This window comes from Psammomys obesus, unplaced genomic scaffold, assembly GCF_907164565.1.
Source record: "Psammomys obesus unplaced genomic scaffold, mPsaObe1.curated_primary_1811, whole genome shotgun sequence".
Lineage (NCBI taxonomy): Eukaryota > Metazoa > Chordata > Mammalia > Rodentia > Muridae > Psammomys > Psammomys obesus.
The window spans coordinates 1-21,766 of NW_026595547.1; the positions used below are offsets into that span (position 1 = coordinate 1).

A 21,766-nucleotide genomic window follows, 5' to 3' on the forward strand; every position below is an offset into this window, starting at 1 on the left:
TTGGGAGGGGGTCTCTCAGACGAAAGATACCCCCTGGGGGTCTTTCACTGTCACTGGAAGGCAGGAGTTTGGGGTTGCCTTGGTGACTCCCCGCTCCGGATTCGGCACGAAACCCAATTCATGAAGCTTTTGTTGGCTAAACCGAACCTTCCCTGAAGAAAACCTTTAAGGCCCTGAGCGGCCCCGCTTTCCGGATCAGGAGACTGAGCTCAGAGACGTGAAGCCAAGGCTGCAAGGTCACACAGAGGCGAGCTCCCGCCCGTCATCCCCATTCACGCAGCTTCCAAAGGACGCAGAGACGCAACTCCAGGGGGTCCCGACGCTTTCTCCTCCTGCGCACCCTTCGTCAAGGCTTCTCCTGTGCCTTCTCCTCTAGCGGCTAATGAGTACCGACGTTTGGCAGCGCTGGCCGAAGCCCCGTGCATCTGTTATGATTGCGGTTTGCAGAGACACGTGCTACCGGGAGTGAATGAATCGCGCGTCCCACCCCCGCCGACAGCCAATCAGAAAGAGCTGAGGCCGCACCACTTCCGCCTATTGCGGGCCCTGGCTGCGCCAGAGGGCCCACGTGAGGCTTCCAAGAAAGGGGAGTAGGCGGTGCCGCGTAGGAGGTGGGCTCTTGCCTCCTCTCCACCAATCAGGAGCTACTCCGGGGTCTCGAGGGGCGGGGCCGACGTGAAGCGCCAACGCTTAAACCGGAGAGGTGGGTGGGTGCGGGGAGGAGTCCTGAGAGGGAAACCGTGATTGATGGGCACATTCCTCCAATCCATGGAGGGGTTGGGCTGTATCGACCAATAGGAAGTCTCATGGGCGGTGCCGGCGCCGCAGCAAGTTCGGTTGCGCGGAGATTGCAGCTGTTCCCTGTCAGTGGAAGCAGCAGCAGTCAGAGGCGGCGGCCACGGTTGGCGGCGTCGGGGCGGAGGTGAGTGTCCGCGGCTCTCCGCATCTTCTCTTCCTGCTGCGTGTGGGTGGGTGGGTGTGCGCGGAGGCCGGCGCCCGGGGACGCTTATGTAAGGGTCGCGCGCGGCAAGGCGACGTGGGCTCAGCGAGTGGAGGCTGGAGGAGACGGCTGCGGGCGGTGCACGACGCGTCGCTACACGACGTGCTCAGTCCCTCCCCATCCTCAGGCTCCGGGTCGGTACGGGCCCGCCCCCTTTCTTGCTCCGGGAGTTGGGGAGCCCGGGAACCCGCGAGTCCGCTGCTTGCCAGAGCATCCTTCAGGCACTGGCGACTCGTCCCGCCCCCCTGGAGGCCCTCATTGGCCTCAGTCCTGATCTCGGGGACCCATTTTCCAGGTAGAGACACTTACGCGCCAAGCCTAAGGCGCGTCGCGCCGGTTTCCTGGGGGCTAGAACTCTAATCTGTTAAAAAGGGAGCTCCAGTAGTTCCCATCATACTGGATGGGAAATCCTGGCGGGGATCCTAAAAGGTAGACTGTTCCTTGTTCCAGATGTCTGCGCTTTCTGTCACTCAGGCATGCTCCTAGGAGCCCGTGGGTTCCACTTTGGTTCACGCATGGAAAGAGTTCTGAGGCTCTCAGGACACTGAACCTCCCAAGGCCCTCGGGAGGTGTCCCTGGGCACAGCCCGTTATTTCTTGCAGTTTGTAGGAGTTGATGAAGTGCGTTTGGGAAGTGCTCTTCCCGGCACACAGTGTGGAAGCTCTGGCTTTGAGGGCTTGTGCTTGCATGTTCCTCCCAGAGTGACTTGCCCTCTGTGTACTTTGAGTTTTACCTTCACAGGGCTCTTTCCTCATCTCACAAACTTTGGAATCAAGCAAGATTTCTACGTCTTTGGCAGCTCTGAAGTTCTTTAAAACTTGAAGGTCTCTTAATTTTATGGAGGAGATCAGCTAGATTACTCCCATTCTCCATCTGAGGAAACTGAAGCTTAAAGAGCCAACCATGTGGGCTCACTCCCTACGTCACAAGTAGAACCCCGAGTGGAGGCTCTGTTGTGTGCCTTCCCTGTTGCTCCCTCACCCACTGCCTTTGGCAATCCTGGCTAGCCTCCTGCAAGTCACCCTTTCCCTGTATATGATGCAAATGCTCATGCTCGGGTTGGACATGCTGAGTCTTCTATCCACTTGCAGCTGAAGCTTGTGTTTGCCTGTTCTTCACTGTCAGCTCTGTTTGTTTTTGCCTGTGTAGCCTTGGCTGTCCTGGACTCCTTGTAGACCAGGCTGACCTCACAGAGATCTGCCTGCCTCTTCCTCCCTGAGTGCTGGGATCAAAGGCATCCACCACGCCTGACTTCACTGTTAACTCTCAAACTCTTTAATTTTTGGAGGAAAGATCTTGTGGTGTAGCCAAGGCTGCCTTTGAACTCATGATCTTCCTGCTTGATCCACTCAGGTTCTAGGGTTACAACCACATGCCAGTTACAGACAGGGTTTGGCTGTATGATAGCCCTGTTTGTCCTGGACTGATTTGTAGACCAGATTGGCCTTGAACTCATAGAGATCTGATTGCCTCTGCCTTCCAATTTCTGGGATTAAAGGCATCTGCCACCACATCTTTTTTCTTTTCAAAAGACCTTGCTTTCCTGAAACTCAGTCTGTTGACCAGGCTGGCCTCCAACTCAGAGATCCATTTGTCTCTGCTTCCCAAGAGTGTTGGGATGAAAGGCATTTGACACCCAGTCTCAATAACCACATACTACAAAACAGTCCTGCACAAATGCTGTGGGAACCTTGTAGAAGAGGGCCTGGAAAGACTGAAAAAGCCAGAGGATCAGGGAGTTTGCTGTGAGATTGTGTCTCCTAGTAATTAATGTCAGAACCTACCAACATGGCTGTCCAAATGTGAGTTGAACAAGGGTGACACCAATGGACATAACAAAATAAATGGTGGTAGGGGAACCCAAAAGGCCTTAACTCTACACAAAGATCTATAAGCCACTCAGGAAAGCTGGGAATGGGAAAAGTGGTCTTCCCCTGGAAAGAGGACATGATTGCTTTTCCAGTGCCAGATGACCAGCCATGAAAACATACATACAAGTAATATAATATGGATGGAATAGGTTATATTTAGGAATATGTATGTATGCACATGTACATATATGCATGCAATAACAGTTAATGAATGGGGGCTGGGATCAGGCAAGTGATTAAAGAAATAAAAAAAAAAACAGCTAATGAAAAAAGAGGCCATGAATTTGAAGAAGAGTTGGGAAGGGTATATGGGAAGGTTTGGATGGAGGAAGTAGAAGAGAGACATATAATCTCAAAAAGAATTTTAAAAAGCATGGCTTTTCCAGGAAGAAAAATAAATAAATATTTTTTTTTCCAGATTAGTTTTTATGTAACTGAGGCTGGCCTTCAACTCTGCTGATCCTTGCGCCTCTACTTCTTAAGAGTTGGCATTATAGGTGAATATCCACTTTCTCCTTGCTTTCTCTTTCAGTACCTCAAATACTGTGTTGGGTTCATGTCCTCCCAAATTCCACATTATCACTCTCTGTGTCTTCACAGTCTCTTAACACTGTTCTGGGAACAAAATGGTGCCTAGTAAATGTTTTGTATAAATTGGAATGGCTCATGGTGAAAACCAGTGAGGATAGTAGAACAGCAGTTGGGGAAGATAGAAAGAAGTCAGTTTTGGGGCAGTGGCAGTAGTCAGAATAACTAGGAGGAAGTCAGTAGATATAGGCTGGAGTTCCATCTCTCTGGAAAACTCCTCTATCTGAGCTAGATACCTCATTTTGGTCACTGTATTTCTGGAACATTCTTGTGGGCCTTCTCTTTTGTTGCCTCTGTTAGCATTTTACCTCTTTTGAATGGCCCTAATTTTGTGTTCTAGAAGTGCCTGGCTGCTCCTATGTTAGTGTTGAACTGTGTAGTGAGATAGAACTAGTGTTTGAAACTGAAGCACAGGCTGCTCCTGAGCATTGGAGGAAGTTGTGTGGAGAAGGTGCCTTCAGGCTGATTAATTGTCCAGAGGCATCCAAAGCAGAGCTGGAGCCTTGCTCCTGCTCACTCACTGAGACCTCACCTCAGCCTGTGAGGTCTACCTGCCATAGAAGGAGGACCTTCAAGCGAAAGATGGGAAATTGAGTTGGGTGTGGAGTCGCATGTCTTTAATCCCAGCACTCAGGGGGTCAGAAACAGGCAGATCTCCCAGTTTGAGGCCTGCCTGGTCTACAATGCTAGTCTAGGATAGTCAAGGCTACACAGAGAAACTCTGTTTTGGGAAGAAAGAACGAGAAAAGAAAGAAAGAAGGAAAAGAAAATTGGTAAAGAGAACAAACCATTCATGTAATGGAAAATTTGATTTTTCAAGTGGCTGGACATGATGGCCTGTGCCTGCAGCCTCAGCACTCAGGAGGGGAGGCAGGAGGGTTGAAAATTCGAGGCCAGCCTGTCACATAGGGAGTTCCAGGCCAGCCTCAGCTATACAGTGAGACCCTGTTTCTACTTTGCACTCCTAAACAAAACAATACTCAAATACTGACTTACCTTTCACCTCTTGACCTCAAGAGCTGCCTTTGAGACTATTCACTTTTCCTCACGTGCTTTTTAGTGTCCGTCCTCTGCTCTTATTTCTAGTGACCTTGTTTTCTTCAGGGCCTTTCCTCTTATTCTGTCAAAATTAAACTGTTCTTCAAGACTAGGGGCTTTCAGGAATTAAGCTTGCCAAATCTGTTCAGTTGGATATGGCTCTCAATTTTAATATGATGATGATGTTGTTATTAATTATTAAAAGCCAACATGCATGTATGTGTGTGTATGTGTGTGCTGCCACTCTGTAACAGGGGCTTTACGTACAGAAAGATGACAATGAAAAGTCATACAAGTAGGAGTGGCATGGCTGGATCTAGTCCTGGGCTCAGGTCCTGCTGGCTGTATCTCATGTTTCATCTTACCTTTGCCTTCTAAAGTTGGTCTGTAACAGCTTATTGGCACTTTTGGGGCAGAGCTTGTGCCTTTTGGCATGGATCTCTATGCAAGGCAATACTCAATAAATGTTTTAAAGAATTAAAGGCCCAAACATTTTATTTCATTTTGACATAATCTATCATGGCGCTTGCTGGTCTGTCTCCCATTTTGCTGTTTATTGACCAGTGGCCTAAACCGCCCACAAGTGGCATTTTGAAAACAAACAAACAAACAAACAAACCTCCACAGAGTCTCCAGTGTGCCTGCACACGCCCTGTGAGTTCTTGGGGTCGGGGATGCTTAAACTGGTGTGTGCTCTTAGGTATGGCTAAGAGGGACCTCAACAAGAGCAGATAAGAGGAAAGTGTGTGTGTGTGTGTGTGTGTGTGTGTGTGTGTGTGTGTGTGTCAGGGGTGGGGGCTTATGGCAGTGGTAGAGATGCACAGTAGGTCACGTAGGCCTGTGCCTCATTAGTGTCAAGTTGCACAGTGAGATAGGCCAGCCCCGAGAATCTGGAGTGCAGGTAGCTCTTAAGGATTAGATGCAGCTGCCTGGAAAAAGTGCATCTGGAGCTGGGTGGATGGAGCGGGGAGGAAAGAAAAAAAAGCGCTTTGTAGGAAACAGAAACTGTATGAGTTTTTTTTTTTTTTTTTTTTTTTTTTTTGTAGTGGTTCCACACAGGCTTTTACTTAAATACTTTTTGCATGTTGGCTTTCATCAGACCATGCCTTTTCCCTCTTTCAGTGGTAGGAATTGATTGACCCTAGGGTTCCCTACATGTTAGGCAAGTCCTGTATCACTGAGCTACATCCTAGCCTTGTCCATATATTTTTAAATTTTATGTGTATGTGTGTTTTGCCTGCATGTCTGAATGTGTGTACGTGTACTATGAATAGGCTTAGTGCTCATTCAGCCCAGAAGGTGTCATATCTGCTGGAACTAGACTTAAAGAAGGTTGTCAGCCACCATATGCTTGTGCAAACTGACCCTGGGCTCTCTGCAAGAACCAGGGCTTTTTACCCCTGAGCCATGTTTCCAGCCCCCTTTTTGACTTTTTTATTTGGAGACAGGCCTTGAATCTGTGCTTCTGCCTTGTGCAGTCCTGTGTGTAACTCCAGCTACTTGGAAGTCTGAGGCTGAAAGATCACAGGCTTGAAAGCCCCTGCCTCTCTTACCAGTTATTGTGGTTGCCTCACATTTTATAGGTGACTGGGTGGCAGAGCAGCAAGGGATGGGGAGCGGGCAGCAGGGGCACCTGGTGGCCCTTACAGAACAAGCAATTCTGTGGGCTTCCTGACACCCCTAGGTTCTCTGGAGAAATGAGTGTAACATTTTTCCCCCTTTTACTTCAGGTTGCATTTGCCTTCTGGAGAGCTGACAACAGCAAGGGTAAGTTCTGAGCCTGAGCCCAGGCCTTCATCAGGTTGCATGGGAGTTCCTTAAGATACTGTAGTCCTGGTACACACACACACACACACACACACACACACACACACACACACACACGTCAACTTTTAAGTTCAGTCAGTACAAAAGACCACACTCTTGGCTTTTGGAAAATCTCCACTTCATCATGATCTCTGCATTTTTCTGGGTTTTCACAGGAAGGTGACATCTGGTTCCCTACAAGCTCCAGTTGGCAGCTGGCCAGCTGCAGCAGGAGGCCCTTTTTCTGGAAGGGTGTGGCTTGGGAAGCTAGGCAGGGGATGGTGGTGTTGACTTACAGGAAGCATCCCTTCTGTGCAACCTTTGAGAAGACCCTATATTCAAAGACAGGCATCTGGCGGTTACACTCAGCTGTTACGAGCATTGGCTGAGCCTAGAGATATATGCAGCTGTGACATGAGAGATGTCTTTGTCAGCTAGTTGTAAAAAAATGCTTGACGCATGTCTCTGATGTCTAGGCGTCACAGGATAAGGACTAAAGGCAGAATTGACCCCATTTCTCCCCACCTAGTGTTCAGTAGTGCTGTCTTCTAAAACCTGCAACTTTTGTTTGTTGGTTTTGCTTTTGAGACAGGGTTTCTCTCTGTATCCTTGGCTGTCCTGGAATTGGCTTTGTAGAACAAACAGGCTGTCCTCAAATTCAGAGTTCCTCCTGTCTGTACCTCCTAGGTAAAGGCATGTACCACCATGCCCAGCAAACCTGCCACGCTTAAAGCTTCTCCCTTGTGGCTTCTCTAGGTTGGAGGTGGCAGAGAGATCGTGCATCTGCTCAGCCTGAATTCTAATGCACTGGGTTGGGCCCCATATACTTTTCCAGTCCAGTCTACCTCTGGTTTGCAAGAAGAGTACTTTTTGCTTCCCTCTGAGCTGTTCTCCCTGTTTCACAGCCAGGGATCCTAGGGACTTTGTTGCTCAACTTTCTCTAGAGCTCATGTTTATTTTGGGGTAGAGATTCCTTTATACAAGGATTTTTCTTGGTTTTCTGCCAATTTTGCAAAGAATTTTCTCAGGGTACCCTTCTTGACCCAGGAATGTGCTCTCTGTCTCTCTCTGTCTTTCTCTGTCCCTCTCAAGATTTTATGTGTGGGGGTGTTTTGCCTACGCACTACAGGCATGTAGTACCTGAGGAGTCCAGAAGAAGGTGCCATATCCTTCTGGAACTAGAGTTACAGATGGTTGTGAGTTGGTGATGGGAAACAAACCCAAACCAAACCCAGGTCTTCTGGAAGAGCAGCCAGTGCGTAGCTGCTGAGCCATCTCTGCAGCCTAGAGTTGGTCGCTTTTGAGATCTTCCACATTACTCTTGTCCTTGGGTCAATAGAGGGTGTTTTTAACTCTACCCCAGTTTCCTTAAAAAGTGCATGGAGGGGGCTGGAGAGATGGCTTTTCTTCCAAAGGTCCTGAGTTCAATTCCCAGCAACCACATAGTGGCTCACAACCATCTATACTTGTATCTGATGCCCTATTCTGATTTGCATGTGTACATGCAGATAGAGCCCTCATATATATAACATAAAAAAATAGTCCAAGGAGAAAAGGTTGATGGGTACCTTTTGGAAGCGGTCCATTCTGTTGATATGTGACACTCTCTACCTTATTATCCACCACCCTCTTTTCTTTGCTGGCTCTATACACTAAGAGAGAAATGAAAATGAAGCCCAGAGAAGGTTCATGAGCAGAATTTAGCAGATTCTGGGTTTTTGTTTTGTTTTGTTTTTGCTGTCATCTTTTACAGATGACAAATCCATCAATTAGAAGAGAAAGTTAATCAACAAGAAGGGGCCACTCCAAGGTCATTTGGTTTGACAAAGCTTGTTCTGCACATCAGTTCCCAGGGCCCAATTACTTCCCCAGAGCTTTTCTTAGTGACAGTAACCAAGACTATCATCTTAGCTGCGGCCTCTCTGCTTTGTAGCTTTCTCCTGGGGATCTCAGAGGGAAGTGGGTGTGGGCTGTTGTTATTAAGTATCCCACCAGAAGGCAGAACCCAGGTTTCCCAACCCAATTCAGCTTGCTTGTAACTTGTCTTATTTGTTACCCAGGCTGGGTGCGGGCCTAGGGCATGGCAAGGCTGCTGGAAATATTGAGTGCTGGAAATATTGCTCTAGCTGAGTGAGTGTGGGCTAGGCCAGACTCCTGTGGCAGCTCCTCTCCTGACCGGCTTGCAGCATGACATCCCAAGCTGAAGCTGCGGGGAAATTTCCATGAGCTGGCTCTGCTGAGTCATGTTTAAGTCTCCTCTCTCCTGCCTGTCACTAGTAAGCCCAGGGTCTGTTACAGTTACCTGTAGGAATATTAAGCTATCACTTCTTATGTCTGCACTTCCTGCACACTCCCCACCGATGATGCGCTACCATTGGTAAAAAACTTATTAATAATAAATCATTAAAATAAACGTAGTATTTGTTTTGAGACATGTTCTTTTCATGTATAAGAAATTAGCTTCTGGAGCCTCAGTGACTGGGTGAATTTCCATGACAGGTGAGTGGTATATTTCGGTGAGATTTTGAGTGCCACACCCCAGCCTGACCCATGGATCTTTGAGAAATGTCAAATTGGATCATTCATAGTGACTTTGGTTGAAAAGTTTTTGGTTTTTGGTTGTTTTTCTTTTCTTTTTTTTTTTTTTTTTATTTTGAGACATTGTTTTGCTGTGTGGCCTCAAACTTACAGAGATCTGCTTGCCTCTACCTTCTGAGTGCTGGGATTAAAAGCAGGCACCACCATGTCAAACTGTAAAGTGTGAGTTTTGAGTTGTTAAAATTGGAAATTAAAAAACCTAGTTCTTCCTTTTAAAGACTTTTAAGTTTAACTCTTTAAGGATAACCTTTGAAATTTTCCATTCTATTTACAATTTTAGAAAAATTTAACAATCACTTTGAAGGGCCTTTTTTGATTTATGTTGGTCTCCTTTGAATAATTAATGAAATTTATTTGAAAGTTTTAAATTGAATATAAATTACAGTCACCTTCCCTTAATTATTTTATTATTTCTTCCAATCACCTGATTAAAAGCCCCTTAATATTTTAATTATTCCTATAAATCTAATAAAGTAAGCTGGCTCTTAAATTTTCTTAAACATTCCTGTTATGTCTTATTTATTTTTAAAATTTTAGGGTTTTTTATTGTTGTTGATTTTTATTTTTTGTTTGTTTGTGTTTTTTGGTTTTTTGAGATTGGGTGTCTCTATGTAGCCTTGGCTGTCCTGGACTCACTTTGTAGACCAGGCTGTCCTTGAACTCACAGAGATCCACCTGCCTCTGCCACCTTGAGTGCTGGTGTTACAGTTGTTCACCACTGAGCCTGGCTAGGTTTTTTGTTTTGTTTTGAAACAGTGTTTTACCTTGACTTGCAGTAATTTTGCCTCAGCCTTAGGAATGTTAGAACTTATAGGCATAAACTACCATGACCAACACTGCATTGTATGTGTATCTGTGTGTCTGTATGTCAGTGCAGGTACACGAGGAGGCCAGAGGTGTCAGATCACCCTGGAGCTGGAATTCCTGGTAGTTGTGAGGCACCTGATATGGTGTTGGGAACCAAACTTGGGTCTTCAGGAAGTGCAATGCTCTTGACCATTGGAATATATGTCCTCCCCACCCCAAGAAAGTACAAAATTGCTTTTTATTCCTGGAGACTAGTTTGCATATTTGTGGACTTTTCCATAGGTAAGCTGATGCAGGATCACTTCTACTCTGTCTGCCTTCTTTCACTCAGTATAAGCATTTTAAGATGTGTTCATATTGTTGCATGTGTCAGTAATTCAGTCATTCTTACTACCGAGGAACTATTCTATTACATGGACATCATACAGTTATCCCTTTACTTATTGTTGGTCATCTCAGTCACTTTCAGTTTTTGGCAGTTACAAATTAAGCTGCTCTGATCCCTTGTGTATAAGTCTTTGATTTGGCAAATACTGTACTGGTGAGCTATGCCCCCAGCCCTGAAAGTAGCATTTTACTGGTGTGTGTGTGTGTGTGTGTGTGTGTGTGTGTGTGTGCATGTACTTGTGTATGCATGCTGGCCAAGCACTCTACAAACTGAACTACATCCCCATGCCTGTGTTCAAGTTTTTTGTTTATTTGTTTGTTTTTTCAAGGCAGGATTTCTCAGTATAACTTTGACTGCCCTGGAACTCATTCTGTAGCTCAGCCTGGCCTCAAACTTAGAGACCTGCCTGCCTTCACCTCTCAAGTGCTGGGATTAAAGGCATATAGCACCACTGCAGGCAAGATTTCTTAACACCAAATTAGTAATACTCTGGCTTTAACTTTTTTTTATAACATATGCACTTAATCCTATATCTTTATGTTACTCAGAAGTTCCTGAATAAGGAAACAATTAATGATATGCACATTACTTTAAGAAACTTTTGGTAATTGTTCTTCATAATTTAGGGACCCTTGGCCTAGATGAAGTTAGGTCTTGGCTTTTGAATCTGGCTGTGAAGCAGAGCCATGATTCATTGCCATTTTGCCTCCAGATAGGGCGGTCTTATAGCCCTTGGGCCCTGGATAGAAACACTATTGCTTAATTTTTTTTCCTGTAACTCCAATTCTCTACCAGATGCTGAAGCCATGCACTCGATTTGACTCATATACTTATGGCTGCATATCCTACAGAATAGGTAGAACTTGAATGCAAAGTAAGTGGAACTTGGATTCTGTGTAGCTGTCAAGATTTCGTCTGACCAATGACCAGTTACAGAATTCATACCAGTGACTCAGCAGGGCTAGAATTTGGGTCCTAGACTAGGTCTGGCATTCCACTCACTATTTCATACCTTTTTTTCCTTTCCCAAGCAGAAAGAGAGTGTGGAACTTAAGGATTCTTACTTTTTGGTCAGTCAGGCGTAGTTACCTAGAGTCCTGGCAACTGGAATCAATGCTACCTTCAGTTCCTTCCTTTGATAATCTGGCCTCTCCCTGACCCCCTAGTGGAGATTTACCAGTCTTTTTGAAGGGGCCATTACCATCAAATTCTCATTAGAGACCGGATCTGAGATGGTAAGCAGATGTGAGATTCTTGTCTTGGTTCTTGGGTTGGTCCCAGGAAACTTGTGGGGGTGGAGGGTGGACCTGCCTGAGAATTATTTCTGCAGTTGTATCTCCTTCGATGTCTGGTGCTTATGTAACCTCATGTGGCTAAATATGGAGGTCTACTGAGTTCTCAAGAAAAAGACCTTTGAATTGGGGAGAAATCAGCAGGATTGTATTATAGATTCTTCCTCAGCAGGATTCCCCTACCATAATTGTTTTGACTATTTAAAAAATATTTATGTATGGATATTTCGCCTGCTCTATGTGTCTGTATACTACTTACATGCCTGAGGAGCTTCCAACATTCCAACTTTTTTGGGCATCAGGCATTCACATACATATATGCAGGCAAAACATTCATACAAAATTAACCTTAAAAAAAAAAATCATTGTCAGGTGACATTTAGCCTTTCTTCCTTGTAAGAGGTTTATGTCTTGCATTTAGGTTGTAGATTTATTTGAATTAATTTTTTTATCCAAGGTTTTGTTTTTGACTGTTTCAGTTATATGTGGTCAACCTGTTTTCAAAAAACATTAAATATAAAGTTCCATAAATAATTTATAAATTATAAATCACTCACTGTTATAAGTAACCTGATAAAATCTCTTGGGTGCCCTGGTCCTTATTGCCTAGGACACAAATTACCCCTTTGCTCATAAAATTCTTACTATTTAGGAAACCCAGCTGCCAGCCATTTCATGGCTGGAATGTAGAGCTTGAGCAAGCTATCTGGCCTTGTGTGAGGCCCAGCATGACACCACCTGGTCTGTGCTGTCTGTTTTGCTTCACCTTTTCATGTAGACATTGTGTGATCTCACATTAGCACAGGGAAAGTGAGAACAACTCAGCTGTGATAGTTCAATGCTTTTAATCCAAGCTCTTGTGAGGCAGAGGCTAATTCTCTAAGTGAATTCCTGGCTTGTCAGAGTTACCCTAACTCAAAATCAAAACCGAACCAAACCAAACCCGGAGATAGGGCTCATCAAGGAAGAACACTTTTTGCTCTTGCAAAGGACTCTGTTTTGATTTTTAGCATCCACATGATTGCCGAGAATGTCTGAACTCCAGTTCCTGAGGATCTGAAGCTTTCGGATGGCTTCTGCGGGCACTGTATATACATGGTTGTGCGCGCACACACGCACACACACACACAAAAACAAAACAAAACAAAACAAAAACCATATAAAAAGTAAAATAAAAACCTGTAAAACCAAACCAAAAAAAGGTAAGCACAGTGTAAGTTATGATAGAGATTCATATTATTTTTATAGCAGTGTTTGTTCTAACTTTTCTTTTACTAATGATTACTTTTAAACTTTTATAATGCCTAACCTATAAATTAAACTTTATTATAGGTATCTGTGTATAGGGAAAAACAGTTCGCATAGGGTTCAGAGTTATCCAAGGTTTCGGTCATGCCCTGGGCAGCATGGAGTGTGTCTCCATAGACACGGAGGCACTGTATGGTGTTAGGGGCCCAGCTTCTCTGTGTGACTGCAGGATTTTAAAGTACAGTTTATCCACAGCTATGATTCTGTGTTCCTGATGTAACTGATACAAGGATACTGTGATAAAAACGTGTATGAGGGGGTGTGTGGGGAGGGACCAGGCATGGAGGTGCATGTCTCTAATCCCAGCACATGGTGAGCAGACTCATAGGCAGGTTGGTCTCTTCTCTGATTTTGAGACCAGCCTGCTCTATGTAATGAGCTGCTAGCTAGACAGAGCTACATGTGAGACTCTGTGTTACAAGAACAACAGCAACAACAAAATTATGTATGTGTGTGCTGGGGGGATCAGCTTGAGAGATTATAAGTCATACATAAAGGAAAGAACTTATCAGTGGAAACTGTCACCAAAGAAACTCAGATAGTACATTCTCTAGAGCAGTGGGTCTCAACCTTCCTAATGCCGTGACCCTTTAACACAGTTCCTCATGCTGTGGTGACCCACAACCATAAAATTGTTTCATTGCTACTTCATAGCTGTAATTTTACTACTGTTATAAATTATAACGTAAATATCTGATGTGCAGGATATTGATTTGCAACCCCCAAAGAGGTCTGAGCAACAGGTTGAGAACCACTGCCTAGACAAAGGCTTACATGCTCCATTTCAAATAAATCTAAAGAACTGAAGGAAAATAGGAAAAACCAAAACCAACCTTCTCTGGAGAGAGATTATCAGCATATGTTAGCCAGGTCAAAAGAGAGCCACATAGATGCTCTGGAGTAGAAACTATCACTAGAGAAAATCAACAGAGGATCAGAGAGATGCCAGAACCAGCAACACTTGAGAACAGGCAAGTGGAGCATATCCCACCTGAGGATCAAAAAAGAAAGAAGAATGAAGGGAAAAGAGCAAGATCTCAGAGACAAGCAGAACACCATCAGAAGGTCAAGTGAAATAACACAACCATGGTGGGGATTCTAGACCAGAAAGAAAAAGATGGTCAGACTGAAAAAAACAAGAGCTAGAAACTTTCCAAACTTGATGAAAAATTATCTACACACCTAACTAACTGATAGGATATTACAATTAGGATCAATTCAAAGAGATCTATCCAGGTGTGTCATAGCTAACCTGTGAAATAAAATGTGCTTACTCAGCGTATACAAAGGACCACCAATACATTCAATAGCTATTTTCTCCCCATAAGCCAAGGGGACCAGGAGGTAAAATTAAGTGCCTCGTGATGAAAAACTTTAAGCTGTGATTATTTCATGGTATATGGACTAGATCTCTCATCTTTAGTAATAATTTGTTAGTAACATTCTAAATAATAGCTGGTCAAACTCCTTTACATTTTTTGTTGTGCTGTGACTCGAATCCCAAGGTCTTGTGTATGCTAGCAAGCTTTTTCACACTGAGCTACATCCCTAGTCTTCTTTTTACATTGTTTTGAGACAGGTTCTCATGTAACTATGTAGCTTTCTATGGCTTTAAGTTCTTTTGTTTTTAATTTTAACTTTTTTATGTAGATAAATGTTTTGTTTGCATATATATTTGCAAATCTTGTATATGCAGTGTCCATGGAAGCCAGAAAAGGGCATCACAATACTTGAAACTTATGGAGGCAAACTGCCATGCTGGGAACCAAACTCTAGTCCTTGGCAAGTGCATGAAGTATTCTTAACTGTTGAGCAGTCTCTCAATCCCAACCTTTAATTCTTGATCTTTCCTGTTCACTATCATACCCACTACCCCTTTTCACTTTTTAGACAGGATCTTGCTAATTTCCCAGACTCTTCTTTGGCTCACCATGTATAGCCCCCGACCCCGACCCTGAATTTGTGATCTTCTTGTTTCAGCCACCAGAAGAGCTTGGATTACAGTGCTGCACCACCAGGTCTGGCTAGCAATTCTTTCTTTATTTATGAAAAAAAAAAAAAAAAAAAAAAAAGAAACCAAATGTAAGAATTTAACAAAGGCAGGCTTTCCCCTGGCCACTAGGCATCCAGGTTCAACCAGATATTAGGATTTGATCTCAACTTGAATGCCCACAACACACCCATGGAGCAGGCTGTTTTTGTATTGGAACTATTTTCTTTCCCTGTATGTGATTTTATAGTTAATATTGTTTCATGGGGCAGATCTCACTGGGCCTGTGAATGCTATAGTTCCTGTAGTTGTTGATAGACCTCAGGTTCAGAGAGATTAAGTGACTCAGATTTACTGGGAAAATCTCTCAGGGGACAAAATTACAACAGTCAGCCTAAGACTCTTAATTGGTTTTATTTTTGAATCAAGAACCAGGCCACACTTTATTCTATAAAATAAAATAAATGTTCTAATGAGCCAGACTGGGGAAATTGGTTTTATAGACAGAAAAATGGCTGAAGACAGGAAAAACAAAAACTAAAAGGCAAATTGGTCATTTTCATTTTTCCTTTTGAAAGGAGGCCTTGGAGACAGAACAATAGAACAATAAATGATTGGTTACCATTAGATTCCTGAAGTTGAAGGCTAAGGGTGCCTCATTATCATACCAGTTGAAGCTGGTCTGTTTACAAAATTTGGCTGTTAGCTCTCTAATCCTGATTGTCAGGTCCATGGCTTAATTTTAGCTTAATGGAAACCTCAGCATGAGCGATTCCATTTTGATTGTTAGTAGTCTTTTGGGACCTAATACAGGAGCTTAGTTCAAAGCAGTGGTCTCCTATAATTTTTATTTTAACATGCCAGAGCCAAATTTCTGTTTTTCTTGAGACAGTGTCTCAGCTGGTCTCCAATTTGCCATGTGATTGAGGATGACCTGACCTGATCCTCTTACCTTAGGCTCCTGTTTTTTGGGTCTATAGACATGGCCAGCACACTTGGTTAGCAGTTCTGATTTGTTGCTGTTTGTTTTTCACGACAGAGTTTCTCTGTGTAGCCCTGGCTGTCCTGGAAATGTTCTCTGTACACCAGGCTGGCCTTGAACCCAGAGATCAACTTGCCTCTGCCTCCGAAGTGCTGGGATTAAGGGCATGCACCACCATATTTTGCTCAGTCTTGATATTTTACATTTTACATAGAATTCTTAAAATATATCACATTTATAGGGGCATTGAGGTCATCCTTATGGAATTACTAGATGAGATCAAATGAAATGACTCATATGAAGTGTCACAAAGTTACTCCTTGTACTTCTGGGAAAGTCACACTGGTTGCTATGTGAAAGGTCCCCATAGGAGGAGCTACCACGGGAGTCCCTGTGGAGAGCAGGTTCTGAGTACAAGGATCTGTGGGTTCAGGGTTATCTGCTGAGTTAAGGGTACTGAAGAGGAGCAGGCCCTTGGACTATTGTCACAGTGTGGTTGAACAACAAGAGAGGAGGGCACCCAGGCAGCAGCACCCTGGGGGAAGACAAGATGATCAAAGAGCCATGCTTGCAAACTGAATCAGGTGTTCAGGTCATCTTTGGCTACAGAACAAACTGTATGTCAATCAGCCTAAGTTACAGGAGACCCCGTCTTTAAAAAGAGTCAAGCATGGACCTGAAGGTGCTGGAATCACTGGAAGGAAAGTGATACATCAAGACAGTTTTCAAATACATTGGTGGAAATGTCAGAGACATGCATTACAGTAAAATGCAATCAAAACTGCAGATGCCACCCTATGACATTCTTAGCTTTTGTGTTGGTGGGAGTAGTAGTGGTCTGCTAAGTCGATACATTCCAGAATGTTTGTAATCTCTTAGCCACAGAGTGTTAGGTCTGACACACAGGAGGGCAAGGGATGACTAGGTAGAGGGCTAAAGCTAGCCCAAGACAAATTCCAATGAGGCTCAGAACATGCAGCGTTCCAACCTTGCCCCATCATTGCACTTGTAATTAGTCAATCAGCCTTTGCAAACACAGCTTCTTTCCAGGAATTCTTTGTCAAGCTCATTAGTGCATAGCACTCAGGAGGCCTTGTAGAGTGGTGCTGCTGTGAGTAGCAGGTGCCAGGTCTGGAGAGTCATTGTGCGAGCCACAACTGTGTTGGGACTTAGGACAATAAGCCCCTGGGACACACGGACTTTGGGGAGCTTTTTTGGCACTGAGCTATGTCCCAACTCTCTAAAATACGTCCCAGCTCTCTAAAATGGTCTCCCGCCTTGTTTGTTTGTTTTTGAGACAGGGTCTCTCTATACAATCCTGGCTGTCTAGGAACTCACTATGAAGACCAGGTTGGCCTGAACTCAGAGATCTGCCTGTCTCTGCCTCTTGAATGCTGGGATTAAAGGCATGTGCTACCACAACTGGCTCAACTGTTTTAATCCTTTTGTTGAGACAAGGTTTCTCTGCATGGCCCTGGTTATCCTAGAACTTACTCTAGACCAGGTTGGCCTGAACTCACAGAGATCCACCTGCCCCTGTCTCTGAAGTGTGGAGGCATGCTCCACCAATACCCAGGCTGTTTTAATCTTGAACTGGTTAGACAAGTGCTTTGCCCCTAAGCTACATTTATAGGCCTCTTAAAAATTTTTTTATTGTCGGGGCAGTGATGCCACATGCCTCCCTTAATCCCATCATTTGTGGGGAGCAGAGGCAGGCAGATCTCTGTGAGTTCAAGGCAAACCTGGACTTGTTGTAGTACCTTGGTGGCCCTTCATAAAAATAAAGACACCAAGACTTTTTAATATTTTAAAGCTTAGGCCTTAGTTGGGCAGATTCTCAACCAACTCATCTAATTTAACCAGACCACTTAGCCCCATTCAGCCATGTGGCTAGCTAGACCTTCCAGACCTCTAGTCACATCTGTCTCCTTTCATAACTCCTGTTGACAAGGCCCTTCCTCTTTCTTTCCGGAGTTCCTTTCCCTTTCCCAGGAAGTCCTGCCTTCTACCTCCTGCCCAGCTAATTGGCCATCAGATTTTTATTAAAACTAACCAGAGAACGCCTTAGGTAGGCAAGAAAGGACAAAGACAAAACTTCACATAGTGTACCCTAATACCTCCCCCTTGTAGTCCAATAAAGGCTTTTTCTCTTACACTAAAAACTATATACAATAAGAGCAGTTACAAGAAGTGTCAGGTAAGAATTACATTCAGAATATCTAGTCCATTTGCATCTGGCAATCTTTGGAGAACGAACTCTACTATCCATCCTATTTTGGTATGTTCAGAATTTTGCATCTAACTCAGTTTCTATCATAACTTGCATTACCATCCTAAAGTCATCTTCCTAGACCTAAAACATCTTTTAAATCCTAAACAACTTAAGCGTTATTGTAAGACTATGACTGTTTAGTCTTCAACCTCATCAGAGACTTGCAAAGGAATAAATATTACCTAAATATATAGAAAGTGCAGGCAAGCAGCTTTCAATACTAAGAATGACAGATAGCTGGCTGCCTGGACAGTCACCTAAATATCTCTATTACTTTGAAGCATCATCTTCAGCTTCTGGCACAGTAATATCTGGCAGACATATTTATGATGCAAGAAGTATGAAGGACTTGCTTACCCTGTCTTGGTACAGCTTGCCAGTCAACTTCCTTCGTTCAGATTTGCCTAGTTTGGATAGTGAAGCGAGGGCTTTTTTTTTTTTTTTTTTTTTTTTTTTTTTGGCCTGGTGGCCCATTTGAAGCCATCTTCTAATAGAGGTTCTTCGATGCCTGTCATCTTCTTTCAGGTGCTGCCAAGAGCTGACATGTCTCATTGCTAGAAAAGTCTTAAAATAATGCTATATTTTGTAGGTCTCTGAGGTTTATGAAGACCATCTATCCATCTGTATTCACTTACATAGTGTTTAATAATTATCTATCTATAGCACATCTGAATAGGCAAATGTTGCCTGTTTTTAGCTATTTACTATCTGTTTAACCTAAGAAGCTTTATCTGTGATAAACTGGACTAGTATCTGACATAACATGAGTATGATTGACTATTAGCTTGTATCAATTATTCTAAACAGTTGTAATAGCTATTAAAAGGATTGGAAGTAAATACTGCATTTTTAAATGAGTTGCAAAGGTCCAATATCTTATTCAAGAATTGAAACATAATTATGTTGTAACAAAAATAACCTTAATTTTTATATCAAGATACAAATATTTGTATCAATATACAAAAATCCTTATCAGTGTAAGATTACTGGTTTATAAAAATGTTCTTTGGTTTAAGAGTAGATTTGATAATATGCCATTTTTTCCTGTTATTTCCATATATTCCTATATATAGTCTACAAAGTGAGTTCCAGGACAGCCAGGCCTACACAAAGAAACAGTGCTCAAAAAACCAGAAAAGAAAGGAAAAAGAAGAAGAAGAAGAAGAAGAAGAAGAAGAAGAAGAAGAAGAAGAAGAAGAAGAAAGAAAGAAAGAAACTAAAAAACAAAGCAAAAAAAAAACCCCAGAAATCAGCCAAGCAAAAACCCCACAAAAAACAAAAAAAAAAAAAAAAAAAAAAAAAACCTTTCTTATTAGACCAGGTGTGGTGGCAAATGCCCTTAATCTCAGCATTTGGGAGGTGGCTCTCTGAGTTCAAAGCTTGGTCTACAGAGGGAGTTCTAGGACAGCCAGGGCTACATAGAGAGGTCAAAACAAAACAAAAACAAAAGAAACAACAACAAAAACCAAACCAAAAAAAAAGAAAAAACATCAACAACAACAAAACCCACAACTTTTTAATTAATTTAATTGTTTTTTTTCCTCTTTTTAAAAAATTGTTTTTACCTTCATTTCTCATTTGTGTGCATGTGTGTGCGTGCACATCTATATGGAGATCAGTTTGTAGGAGTTGGTTCTCTCATCGTGTGGGATTCAGGGATCAAATGCAGGTTGTCAGGCTTGGTGGCAAGTCTCTTTTCCTGCTGAGCCACCTTGCCAGACTCCTTTTTTATAGTCCTCTTTCCTATTATTCTCTCAGTTTATTCTTGATTTCCGTAGTTCCTGTGCTGGGGCTGGGAAAGCAGCTGGTCACCTGAAGGGGCAGGTGGGACCTCAGCTATTACTTTGAGACCAAACTCACAAACTAAGCTGTGTCCCCTGAACCTGGCCTGCTCCGACAGTTGTCTGGCAGGCTTGCTTCTCAGATTAAGGGCATTTTTTGGGACAAAGGCAAATATGGCTATTTTTCACAGACTCGTGGATGCCAAAGAACGTTGTTTTTCCTAGATCAGTCCACTCAGCAGGGCCCAAAAGACCTGTCACTTGGAGAGTCTGTTCAAGAAGTCTCTGAGGAACCCCGGGCTTGGATGGACTAGAATTTTGCTTCCTGGGTGAGTTGCTTCTACTGTAAAAAGTTGTGAGACCAAGAAACGAGGGTGACCCAGGCAAGTGTTTCAACAGTGACACCCTTGGACCTAACTGCCTAGTAATAGTTTACCAAGTGATGCTCCAAACAGTGGTCCACAAAGGGCAAGGAGAAGGGTGTGGTCTAGGACTCTGAGAGCATAAATATGAGAGTGAAAAAAAAAAGAAGGTGGGTGTTCTGAATGGCTTTTGGTGTTGGTGTGTGGCAAATAGCAGTTTGGAGAGACCAGAGACGGTGTTGGCGGTTTGGAGCAGACAGATGGAGAGAAACTCTTTGGGGCGCAGCAGTGTGGAGACACATGCTAGCTGTGTTGTGGTTGATGGAGATTGGTATAGAGCCCTAAAAGAATCCCTTGACCCTGAATAGTCAGGAGAAGTAAAGAGGTCTGGGCCCCTTCTCACCACTAACCTCTTCTCTCTCCTACTTAAAGTTGGGGGGGTGATGGAAGGGAGATAGGGGCCTAAACACCCCAAATAAAGTAGAGTGTTAAAAAAGACTGATACAAACGGCTTTCTGCTACAAGTGTGCCACTCTTTTTCACCATTGTAGGGTTTCCCACTATACCCTGGTGTGTTTGTTCTTGGTCTTGCTGAGGAGCCCTTTGGCTTTTATCTTTGCTCCTAGGAATGGTACTTTTCTGAAATCCTTGCACAGGGCTCCTAATTCATTGGAGCAAGTGTTGCTCTAGGATATAAATTCGGAGTGGACTTGCATTCCCATGCAATCTAGGTTCGAGACTCCTCTTTCCTTCAGCAGGACACAGCATTGAGTATTTTGTGCTCTCTCAGGTGTGGGAATTTGGATCTCAGGTCCATGTGAGAGCCACCTTGTGATTTCAGATTATTGGGGTGAGTTATTTTCTATCTCTCTATGTGATGGGATCCCAGCTGGTTTTCCTGACCATCTGATATAGTTCCAGGGGAAGGGGGGACTGGATGAGGTTTATTTCTGACTGACTCTCACCCTGAGGGATATTTTTTAGAAATACCAACTGGACTTGGGATAAGATTCCCATCTTGGCTGGGCACTGGGAGTGTGCCCTGTGCCCTTTCAGGCTTTGAAAAAACCAAAGCTCAGATTTCCCTGGTTCTACAGAGGGCCTCAGGATAAGTTACAGCAGTTACCTGTCTCTGGGTTTCTGCCTGAGTGGTCTGGATTTCCTTTCCGATTTGTTTGTGTTTTTAAGTAGTTTGTGTATGTGGTGTGCCCCTCCTCCTCAATACGTACATTTTATCCACAAGTGTAATTGTTTTTAGCAATAAGATTGGACAGTCACTTACCTACTCTTGTGGGAAACTCCTTGCTTCCCCTTGAAACCCATGGGTCCCTGTGACTTAGAGCTCTGGCTTCCCTTTCCAGGAGGCTCCAGATCATCCCTGAACACTGAGGCAGCCCCATCACAGGGACATGGTGGGGGCAGCTGGTGGGGTTTCCACCCAGAGCTGTACAACTGCAGTGTTTGGGCCTAGAAGTCTGATTCTCACATGTCATGGATTTCTGAATTACAATGAAAGTTAGAGTCTTTGGGGTCCATCCACCCCTCAGGTTTTAAAGATCTGTGGTTGATCCATTTGACCTATGTTCCTCTGGCCTGGCCTTTGGGCTCAATCAACTCTTTGGGAGGTATAGACAGATTGCTGAGAGAGCAGACTAGCACCCAGGCAATTATTGGGAGCTGTCT

The 21,766-nt window shown here is 43.7% G+C and overlaps 1 long non-coding RNA gene across 1 annotated transcript; it reads left to right on the forward strand.

Annotated features, from left to right (window-relative positions):
• The first annotated feature begins 844 nt into the window (after positions 1–844).
• On the forward strand, positions 845–20,036 carry LOC129685787 (uncharacterized). Its single transcript, XR_008721539.1, has 3 exons — positions 845–922; positions 6,228–6,264; positions 19,947–20,036. It is a non-coding gene; the product is annotated as an uncharacterized LOC129685787 (long non-coding RNA).
• Positions 20,037–21,766: the final 1,730 nt, after the last annotated feature.